This window comes from Myiozetetes cayanensis, unplaced genomic scaffold (assembly GCF_022539395.1).
Source record: "Myiozetetes cayanensis isolate MyiCay16 unplaced genomic scaffold, myiCay2020 scf5-8, whole genome shotgun sequence".
Taxonomy (NCBI): domain Eukaryota; kingdom Metazoa; phylum Chordata; class Aves; order Passeriformes; family Tyrannidae; genus Myiozetetes; species Myiozetetes cayanensis.
In genome coordinates, this window is record NW_026087742.1 from 112,217,349 (window position 1) to 112,229,049 (window position 11,701).

The 11,701-nt window shown below is 44.3% G+C and overlaps 1 protein-coding gene across 2 annotated transcripts in view; it reads right to left on the reverse strand.

Annotated features, from left to right (window-relative positions):
- PKNOX1 (PBX/knotted 1 homeobox 1) overlaps nt 1–10,893 on the reverse strand; it is a 44,832-nt gene extending 33,939 nt beyond the window's left edge. Inside the window, exon 1 of one of the 2 annotated variants that reach the window (XM_050332115.1) lies at nt 10,802–10,893. The gene's annotated coding sequence lies outside the window, so the exon portion shown is untranslated. Of the gene's footprint in view, nt 1–93; nt 10,172–10,801 lie in introns of those variants that run through there. The other variant, XM_050332116.1, reaches the window with a different exon arrangement.
- Nucleotides 10,894–11,701: the final 808 nt, after the last annotated feature.

Genomic DNA, 11,701 nt, shown 5'->3' on the forward strand with positions numbered 1-11,701 from the left:
TTTTTGCATTGTTAATAATCTCTAATCACACCTGTATCCCATGCTGTTATCTGCACTTTCCCTCATCTTATGACATTCATTCTCCATATTTACCTTTGTCTTTGCTGACACCTCTAACAGAAGGCTCCATTTGGAATAATACCTTGCTCACTGTTCAACCTTCATATTTTACTCTATGGCTCAGTGTCTGCCTAAGACTACACAAGGCAAATCCCAAAAATAAAACTACAAAATGCAGACAGGAATAACTCACCAGTGTTGTGAAAATTAAGCATGAAACCAAGAGAGGTGAAAGACTTTCCCCCCCCCCCCATTTAAATTTCCTTCATAATCATTTGAATACATTCCATGGTGTAATCAAAGCATGATCAAGTAATCTCCTACATGATGGAAACTAACAGATGACAGGAATGGGCCATTGTCAGGCTCCTGTGTTCTGTGAACACAGGTTCTGTTACAGGATTATTTAGCAATTTTAAAAAGCCTTTCAAAAATTACCACTTAAAATTACTTGTATTGTATTTAATAGCACCTGTTTGATACATTGAAGTTACTTTTAAAAAGTAGTAACGATTGTGAAAACATATTTAGAAAACAAAACTGCTGAAAAAGCATTAAAAAACTGTCTCAGGGAAGTTCCAGGCACTGAGGTTGCACATGGGCTTCCTGAAATGATATGATGGCTAAAACACACAGCTCAGATCTTGAACCAGATTATCTGTTCCTCACAAAGTCCACAACTGCACAAGAACTGCAGCGAAAGCGACTCCAACATTTTTGAAAGCGGGAGGAAGTTGGTATTTGGATTTGAGAACCAAAATTTATGCGTGTGTTGTTTTTTAGACAAGCTCATAGAAAAGCAAAATTCTAAGGGCCTAGACACAATCTAGATGCCACCTCTGGTGCGTGAAACCTCGTTCTAACTCTGAGGGGGTCTAAGGCAGTATAAATTTCAGCCATTGGTAAGAGATTAAACACTGAGCTAGAAGGAGTTTCAGTCCAGAGTGATACACACACCTGGTCTTGAAGGCTCAAGGAGCAGATCATACACTAAAAGCTCTTACCACTTTTTCTCAAACTGTCAAAGATCTATGTCCTCAGAGAATGGGCTTCTCTCGTTTCTGCAGCTTCTCAATACCATTCTGAGAAGACACTGTAACCCCCTTATTCCCTTCTTCACACACCATGTATTTTGTATAATTTTGGTACTCATTTTCGCCCACCTCAATTTACTGGTCTACTTTCAAATAGAGGACTTCTCACTATTCACATTATCTTCAAAATGTAGGTCACTGCCAGATAAATTGGGATAAATAGATAAAACATCTATTCTTTGTCTCAGACATAAAGGAGAATTGCTGAAAATCTTAAAAATCTGTTCCCTTAACTCAGAAACAACTCCAGCAATGAACCAGTGGTCCCACTGCTGCCACTTCTGGTCAGTCAAAGATATTTAATGCAGGAAGAAGTAGCTCTTGCCTGCAAAGCCCTCAGCTGAAACTCTGGAAATAGGCAAGTTTCTAGGCAGCTTAGGAGATATCGAGAGCAGGAAGAGATGCTAACGAAACACAGGCCCAGTGAAAGATGCTGCAGAGGGAAAGGTGTGGCTGAGAAGGAGCCAGGGGATGCTGCAGTCATCTTGACCTCTTCCAAGAGACACTTAGCAGCATCCAAAACTACTGTCTACCCTCAAACACATCAGACAAGAGAGATCTGAGTTTGCACGTTATGTCTTCTTGCACATCTCACTCAGGACAAGAACAGGGAGCAGATACACCTGTGAAAGGATGGAGACAACACCAAGACACTGTGGAGTCTAAAACTGGAACTGCTCTTGCCCATTTGTGTTTTCCTTCTATTCCTCTTGCAGAAAAGCTTTAAAGTTATGTTTTCATAATAAAGATACTTATCTACAAAACCAAAATGAACTTGCTTTGTCTCTCTCAGAAAGCAGATCACGACTGAGGCTTTTACTACAAAGCAAAATATGAACTTGCTCAGCCAATCATCCAAGAACCCTCTTTTCCATCGTTCTCTCACTTTGCATGTCAGCCAGGAAGAAGCAAAGACCTGCCTCTACATTGACACAGACACATATTAGCAGACATCAAGATCCAGATACATTTGTATGTTTATAGATTCAAATAATAATAACAACAATGAAGCAGTAAGTGGAGTGCAGATGACAACATGCCATCCAGGATTCATTCCATCTTTTCATGCAGTGGTTATCGATCTCCATCAACCTGCCCATGAAGAGTCATTCAGTGAAATTAAGACAAACAAATCAATATGAAGTTGATGCAGACAAGTTTATTAAAGCTGTGCTCAATGAGAATGTTCTCATTCGGCAGCAAGGTGTCTTCCATTTCCCCTGTCTTATGTACTTACCAAGTACAGTCATTGTTTAGAATATTATACCTTTAAGAAAGATGATGTTCCTGAACAGGAACATAACACCAGCCTGAGGGAGTTCCATCACACAGTTACACAGTTATTATACAACAGCTATGCTGTCAATTGCCCTGGGAGTCAAGCCCTAAAAAGCCACAAAACCAATTTTTGGCTGCAGTAAAATGAGATTTACTTTGTGTCACTTTTTTCCCTTTATTGTTTGGTGGGTGCAATAGAGTTATTTATATGTTAATGTTGATGGATATGAGATTACATTAAAAAAACAAATGCATATTATACTTTAAGAAACTGAAAATTAAATTTAAATCCACAACTAAACTTGAATTTCTGCAGAGATACAGGCTACACTACAAGCTACCATCAACCTTTCTTTGCATGCAGGATTTTGAATATACATACCATGTAGCACTGACTTCATTCAGTAAGATCTCTCCAGCACTACATATACTGCTCTGCTGTCTCATTAATCTTTCATAGCATCCTCTTTTCATATCCCCACATTTCATAACTTAACAAGCCGCACAAAATATTTATATCACAGACCACCTTCCCAGCATCACCACACAACGTCACACAGCATGACAAACAACAAACCACCTCATTAAAAGATATGTGTTTCTTTAGCAATTCACTCTCTGTGTAAAATCTGCTTTTGGTATATATTTAAATCAGCAAATTCTCCTACTTGCAGGGACCAAATACAAAAAAAAAAAAAAAAAAAGGTATTATGAAACATGTGCCACTTTATAAGCTTAAACTGCACATGCAGTTAATTGATAAAATGGATATTAAGGATGTATAAATCATATAAATTTCTCAAGGCACAACAGAAGTAAATTTATTAAGGAGATCTTGTGAGGAACTTCAGCTCCTAATTCTGCACACATCCTTTGTGTGCACACCAACATATTTAGTGGGAAGTGGTGCATAATTATGGTTCATGTTCCTGGCTCATATCATCACCAATTTACCACAGCACTTTTTAACAACAGGGACAAGATGAGGAATCCTACTCAATCCAGTCACAAGATAATGTCACCTCAGTATCCCAGGTATCCCGTCCCCAGGTAGCTCTTGGCATTACAGGAGGAAATCCTCAGGTTGCTCTCCTACCTTCTCCAAAATGAAAAACCTCCTTCTTCTGACTATTAAAAGATTCTCAAATTCAAGAAACTTCCTGCAGCATATCTCAGTTTCCCCTGCCCAATTCACACTGTAATTTGACCCTGCTTTATTAGCTCCATAAAGTAAGGAATTATGGGACTGAACAGCAATTTTGGCAAGAGAAAAACAGAAGTCGGGGGAAACAAAACCTCCTTTAATTGCTCCAAGACTCCTGAGGGATTAGGGTATGAGGGAGCAAAAATATTTCCCATCACTCCCTCATCCATCACCAATATTCACACAGTAAGTGAAGAATCCTTTCTTTCTGTGTACTTAACACTGCAAACTAAAGGACTTTTTATGGTTGCAGCATGTGAATCCTCACACATATTTCTTGTTATGGGATAGAGAGGATTTTTTCCCCCCATCAGTTTTTACCCAATTTGCTGTCGTAACATTTTGGACCCAAAAATCAAGAACAGTGTCTAGAGAGGGTGGCATTACAAGGGCTATGAACACCTCTCACATACCAGAGGACGTGTATCAGCAGCTCCACAGCTGGAACTGATCCTGGTACAACTTTCCTACTTAATGATATTTAATTACTTTTTTTCAAACACAATTCCATTAAGGGAAGAAAAAAAAAAAAAGAAAAAAAAGAAAAAAGAGAGAACCCTCCCCTCCACATCTCCCTGGCATTCCACACATGGATAAACAACAGGGTTGCTTATATCCTAGACACAATTTCATCCCTTTGCTGTTGAGGCCTCTGGAATATCCACACAAGCTTCCAGTGACTCTCCTACTTTTGGAGACACTCATAGAACCATATCCTTCCAGACAAATTAAGTCAAAGCAACAGGAAATCCTATTTTAATCATGATTTGCATCAGCACCCAATAAACTATGACTGAAGTTAATCTTGTTTTGTGTTTATACTTTGTGGTTTCATAAAGAAGACACAGAATAACCACCAGTCTCACTGCCTTTATTGCTATTGAATACTTTACAATGTTAGCAGTTTATGTAAACATATGTTGTGTTTTCCAACATTTTTATTATTAAATCATAAGTTTCCAAATACTCGTTCTTTGAAAGAGTGAATTCCTAACACTATTGAAGTACAGCTGAAGGATGAAGAGGAGTTTTATTTAAATAATAACTGAATTTAAAATGGACCTTGAAAGGGTAAGAAAATGCTCTCTGTGCATTTCTGGCATTTGAACACTTCATCAAGATGTTGCATTGCCAATTATTTCCTTTTTATGTCCTTTATGATTTCAGGAATAATGACCCCATTAATGAATCAAGCATGGACTTGGACCAGTGAAAAAACTGAATCACACCAAATCCTAGCCCAGCAACCCTCTGTCAAATCCAGATCCAGTCCATCACTAACTTTCCCAGAAGCTCCCCTGTTTTGACCCTAACATTTGGTCAAACCTGACCAACTTTGTTTTGCTACTAAGTTTATGCCCTAAAATGAACTGTTATTTTCTTTTCAAAATGATGATTAAATAAAAATCCTTCCTTTCCTGCCCCACTCTGTTTTCCACCTCTCCCCAAACATCAGTCCTCATCCCACCAGGAGCAGGACTGTTGCCTAAGTGTTCTGGGGTTGGGGGAGAAGCACAGGTACAGAAAGACTATTTAGGATTAAATTTACCCATCCCCTATTGCTGTGGGATGCATCATGTTAACCACTTGGTCCAGAGGATGGCTGTGCAGTCAGGGGATACACAAGGACCAACAGACAGGAAAAACACTCCTGTTACATGGAATATTCAGATAATTTAGCTAATAAATCTTCGTCCAGTAACATACATCAACCAGGTTTTCCAAGAGCTTATGATTTGTTGAAGTTTCTCAAGGAACAGCCATATGTTCCATGGGAATGCTGACCTTCTCGCTCTCCAGTGCTAAATTCCAGAACTCAGCTGTTGATGTGCTCTTAAGTAAGAGGCATCCCCCTTTCCTTTAAATTTACATATTTACTTTCTCCTAAAGTCATTTTCAAGATGCTGAGTCATTTAAAATTGCCAGAATGACCCTGCTCAAACATATTCATTGCGGCAAATTTCAGTATGACTGAGAAATAAGCCATTGAAAACAACACCTTAAAATAACAATAATAATAAAAAAATAACCAGGTAATCTTACTTTTGGTATTGCTACTATCGTGGCCCAGAACAAACAAAAATGGGCTAGAACACGTAAGTTAAGTGATCATAGACAGACCTGGAAGTTCTTCAGTTACAAAAAACATGCAACAGAGCACACACAGTTCCATTCCCCTGTTCTCCAGGCATGTTAAAGGTGTACAAAGCTCCAAGTTTTGTTCTGTAATTGCCTCTGTTTCCTTTGAATATAAAAGGCTTGGACTTTTATTTTTCAGTAAGCATGCTAATATCCTTTTCCCTTTGTTTTGTTTGCTATGTGATTTGAAAAAAGCCAAGCAGGATGTGAAGTAGAGCCACATTTCCTAGCTTCTTCTGTCCCCAAGAAAAAAACCACAGGCAATTCCAAAAGCTCACCAGTAAAATATAAATTGGAATGTGTTAGTTTTGAAAAATGGATCCCTCTTTTATTACACCAGCAATAATCTGCTATATTGTCCTTTTTTTGCCCGAGTTTCCTGCGAGGTGCAGAAGAGACAGTTCCAGCCCCCTGGGCACAGCCGGGCCAAAGGGACAGTCTGTGATTATCACAGTCAGCTTCCATTTTTGAATATCACCTTTTGACTCTCTATTTACCTGAATGGCCTTCAGGTTTAACAGCAAATACCTTTTACACACCCGTGTAGAAAACAATGGGAACACCATGGCCTGGAGCAGCTGCCGTATTAAAACCCGAACAGCGTGTTCCTACCAAGGGCGATAACCAACCACGGGATGACAAGAAGAGCTAAGCTTTATTTCCACCTCTAACACCGACTTTTCCCTTTCAGTGACACACACGATGTGGCATCCCCACGCTGCTGGCAGGGGAACCAAGTTACTGCCCCTCACCAACTTCATAAAAACGTGGCGCTGCTCCAGAACAACAAAATTGGAGTCTCCAGATCCGTGGTGCCGCGATTTTATTTCCTACCCCACCCCCAGTTCCACCTGATGAATCCCCGTGTCCCACAGTTCTGGCACGAAACAACCCCAGTGAACAAAGTGAAGAACCTGCTACAAGAGTGAATATTTCAGCGCTCAGTTACCTTGGGGAGATCTGTAATGCTCTGGGTAAAATATTTCGGTAACATCTGGCACCAAGCAAGCAAATGAAAGAACTCTATCAGCAGCTTTTTCTCCTTGCTCTTGGAATCCTCTTGCTTGGAAGAGCAGTAAGTTGCTTTACATTTTCTACAGCACTGAGCTGTGGTAAAATAACCCTCCCCCCAGAGAATTCTCATTTTTAAACCTACAGACTCTTTTAACAAGTGAGACTAAAGTAACCAGCTGCTGCTGCGAGAGAAGTAACATTTGTAGAATTTTAAATTTCACACACACACACAAACAAAAATGAATTCAGTCCTACTTACACCAAAATAAAAATATTAATCTGCTTTACTGTAAGCTTTCACATATGTGCCAGTTTTGCAGAGGCAACATTTGGCTCCCAGACCACAACATAATATTCTGAAATACAATTTGAGCTGCTTCATTCAGGACATTAACAGGGCCATTAGAACAGGCAGTTCCACTACCACAGCAGTGGTTCTGTGGATCATTCATCCTTGGCCACTAACACTGCGCTTAATAACACCAAAGAGTTACCCTTTTCCAGGAAATTGAACTGCTCCTAAACACTTCCAAACTTGCTGTGGTAGCAATCAGAATTATCAGGACTTTATTAGAGTATTGCATTTACAGCACAGGGAAAGGTATTAGAGAAATATAGTAAGAAAGCAAAATTCTGAAGAAGAAAATACATCTTCTAGAAGACACAGTTATTTTATGAGACTGAAGTATTTAAAATAAATTTAAACATATATTTCATTCATTCTAAACTCCTTTCAGTCCTACTAATGGAAGACTGCAAGGTCTCAGTTTTAAAATGTCATTTCTACATAACCCAAATATTTAGAATTGTATTGAGATTAAAAGTACAAATCAAGGCTGTAACTTACTTAACATCAGACTGACTTTTTACATGCCAAAGTGGAATTTCCAAACACAAAAATAAATTCCCAACCAACTCCAACAACAACACACATAAAATTTGAAGAATCCTCAGTTTTCCTATCAGCACATCAGAAAATTTCAGTCCAGCAAAGCACATTAGCTACATGATAACAGGACCCACTTCTTACATGAGACAGGTATTAACACTGAATTTATATAGAGGATACACAAGCACAGATTAAGGGGGAAAAAAAGAAAAAAGGATGGTCCAAACCCACTCAGGAGATCAATGAGAAATGATCTGAGTCTCCAAAATCTCCCTGCAGTGCCAACAGCCCCTACACTTCCCTATGACTGAAGCACACTGAGCTCTGCCTTTCACTACTTATCTGGAGATTACGCTACGAAGACAGAGTGGAACCTACACTGAAATTTTCCTGGGGATACTTTAATCATAAGATGACAAGAAAATACATCAAGGGGTAACAGTCAACAGTAAAAATATACTGTACAGTTTGTAAAGTAAACTGAAGATAGAACATACAAGAAGAACACCACCCGAACTACTTATTTCAAATATGTGAAATATTTTGGGGGTTTCTTTCCTCAGAAACTTCTGAAAACTTCAATGTAATGATTCTAGAAGTTATTCTCAGAAAAGGGTAACTGCAATTTTATATGATGGAAAATGCATTTCAAATGCATTTGCTATTGCTTGATACTGTAGCAATGACACGGTCTGGAAATACACGGAAGGATTTCTGATACAATCACAACAATTTGTTTCCCTGTTCAGTGTAATCCATAAAATTCACACCTGCGCTGACAGGGACTAACCAGGACTCCATCCAGCTGCCGAAGCCATCTCACTCTAACCACACACATAACTAAAGGGATATGACCCCATAAGCACAGGCAGACCATAAACAGATTAAATCCCATAGGGGAAAGAGAACAACCTGGAGTGTATCCACAGTACTGAGAACAGCAAGATGCGTGGATCTCTTAAGCTGAGTTGTTACAATTTCCCTCATTAAACAACCTACGCTGGTGAAACTCTGCACACAGCACGCTCAAGAATAAAATTAGAAACTTTGTGCATGTTTTTTTTTTTTTTTTTTTTTTTGGTAAAAACTAAGACAGAAATTGTTAGCTTTAACAAAAAAACAAAAAACAAAAAACCTGAAAAACAACAACAAAAAAACCCAAACCAAAACAAACCAAAAAACCAAACCAAAACAAAGAAACAAATGAGACATTTAGCATATGTTGAAAATTATGTACATCCTCCTGCTATTCTCCGCAGGATCCTGGCCCGAGCATTTTCCAACATCCAGGACACACTGCCCACGCTCCCTATTCCTGTGATGTGTTTAATGGAATGCACAAATCATATTCCAAAGAGGGGTAAGGACAGAAATGAGTCTTGCCTGGGCTGCTTGTAAGTGCACGTGAGGTAAAAAAAAAAAAAAAAATTAAAAAATGTAATTCATTGCATGGCACAAAATTTTTTTAAGGGTGTGATACCAGATTTAGAGTCTCATATTAGGAAGAAATTGTTTACTGTGAAGGTGTTGAGGCACTGGCACAGGTTGCCAAAAGAAGTTGTGGATGCTCCATCCTTGGAAGTGTTGGGATGGATGGGGGCTTAGAGGAACCTGGTGTAGTGGAAGGTGTCCATGGCAAGGGGTTGGAACTGGATGACTTTAAGGTCCCTTCCAACTCAAGCCATTCTGTGATTCTCCCTCCCAAAATCACACTCATCATTTACTAAGATACAACTGCAAAAAGGAACCCAAAACTATTAAAAAAAAAATTAAAAATACTATGACTGTCTCTAAAATTACACTATACGTCAACACTTAAGAAAAAAGAAAATATTTAATAAACTATTAAAAACCCCACAACAATAAGCTACACAGAGAATTATCACACAGATGTGTTAAGTACTTATATTACTATATTGTTAATTGACAGACTGGCGTGGCGGGAATGAGGGAAAGCCGTGGACTACTCCATGGAGACCCGGGACATGTGGCTAATTGAGGCAATACTTCAGGACAAAACCAGCGCTTGATTTATTGTTGTTTACACACATCACAACCCGGGGCCTCTGGGCAGTGTCAAGTCTCGGCTCCTAATTGCGGCCGCGTAAACACCCGGGAACCCCCGCCCGGGCGCCGAGGGGGTGTCTGCCCATAACCGAGCCGGGAGACAGCGGGGTCACACCGAAAACGGGACAAAAACACAGGCACAAACCCACGCCGCCACCAGCAGGCTCCGCTTTCTATGAATTGGGGCGGGAGGAAGGGGGGGATGGGGGGGAAGCATCCCCAAAATCGGGGGCTGGGGGGGGCACCTCCTGCATCCCCTTCCTCCTCCTCCCGCAGCAGTGCAGGTGCGGAGAGAGGGAGAGGAGGAGAGAGGGAAGGAGGAAGAGAAGGACGAGGGAAGGAGGGAAGGAAGGAAGCAGCTGCCGCGGTCGGAGCGGCCGGTCCGGCCCGGCGGGGCCCGGGATGGTGGCGATGGGGACCGCGGAGCGCCCCCCGTTCCCACCGCCACCCCCCCATCCAGCCCCTCCGAGGAGCGGCCAACACGGCGCTGCCCCTTTAAGCATCACGTCGCCTCCTCCTCCCCCTCCCTCACCCCCCATCCCATCGCCCCCTCTCCTCCTCCTCCTCCTCCTGCTCTTCCTCCTCCTCCGCGCGGACCCGCGCGCTCCCGCGCCCTCCCCTCCTCCCCGCGCGCGCGCCCCCGCCGGGACACAACGGGCGCACCGCGGCCCTTCCAGAACCTTCCTCGCTCCGCTTCCCCCCGCCACCACCAGCACCAGCACCAGCACCACCACCCCCGCCTTCCTTCCCCTCCTTCGCCTTCCTCCCCTCCCTTCCCTTCCCCTCCCCGCGCCCGCCGCCACCGCCCCTTTAAAACCCCCCGTTCCGCTGCGGGCGGCGCAGCCCCGTCTCTCTCTCCTCTCTCTCTCTCTCCCTTCTCCTCCCCCCCCCCCTCCTCCTCCGCCGCCGCTTTCTCTCTCTCTGTCTCTCCCTGTCTCTTTCTCTCTCCCCGCTCTTTTCCGCCCCTCCGGGGGAAGCCGCTCTGCCGGCGCGGCGGCGGCGGGCGCGCCGTGATGGACGGCGGGGCTGGAGCGGGCTTTGAGTGACAGCGCCTACCTCGGGTGCCAATCTTCGTCACACTGACAAGCGGCTGCAGCAATCGGCACCCGCACCGCCGCCGCGCGCGTCACCGCGCGCCGCCGCTCCCGCCCAATCGCCGCCCGCGCCGCCCCGCCGCGACGCGACGCGCCCTCATGCATATTCATGAGCGCGCGGGGGGGGGAGGGGACACACACACACCGCCCACCCCGCGTTGGTTCGCGCGGCCGCGAGCGGTAATGAGGGGGGCGGGGTTATGGCGGAGCCACGCCCCCTCCCCTCCTCCTCCTCCTCCTCCTCCTCGCCCCCTGTGTGAGGCGGGGAGGGGGTGAAACCATTGCTGGCGCCGGGGGGGGGGGAGGTGGGAGGTACCAAGTGGCACCGCCCTGAGGGAGAGGTGGCGGCCGCCATGGCGGGGTCCAGCCGCGTCTCCACCTTTTCCTCGCCCTCGGGTCGCCTCACGGCGCGGCTCCCCGGGCTCGGCTGAGTCCCCTGCCTCCTTTTGGGTCATCCCGCCTTGTGGGGTGACTCTTGCCTCGCTGGTTTGGGGCTTCGGGTCACCGCGCCTTTGTGGGGGTGCCCTGCCTCGCTGGTTTGGGGCTTCGGGTCACCCCGCCTTTGTGGGGGTCACCCCGCGTTTGTGGGGGTCACCCCGCCTTTGTGGGGTTTCCCCCGGGAGTATCGGCCCCGAGGAAGTGCCGGCTGTGCGGTGCGGGAGCCGACGCGGTGGAGGCTCCGCAAGGGCTGTCCCGGGAAGTCGGGGAGAGGTTCTCGTGTGCCGGGCGTGGGGTGAAAAGTGCCCGGCGGAGCCTTGGGACCCTTCCAGTCCCCAACCTGCGCCCCCCTGCTCCTCCAAACATCCCCCAAACCGCGCGGTCTGAGTGAGGGCAGACCCTGTTCTATCCCTCAGGATCCTGT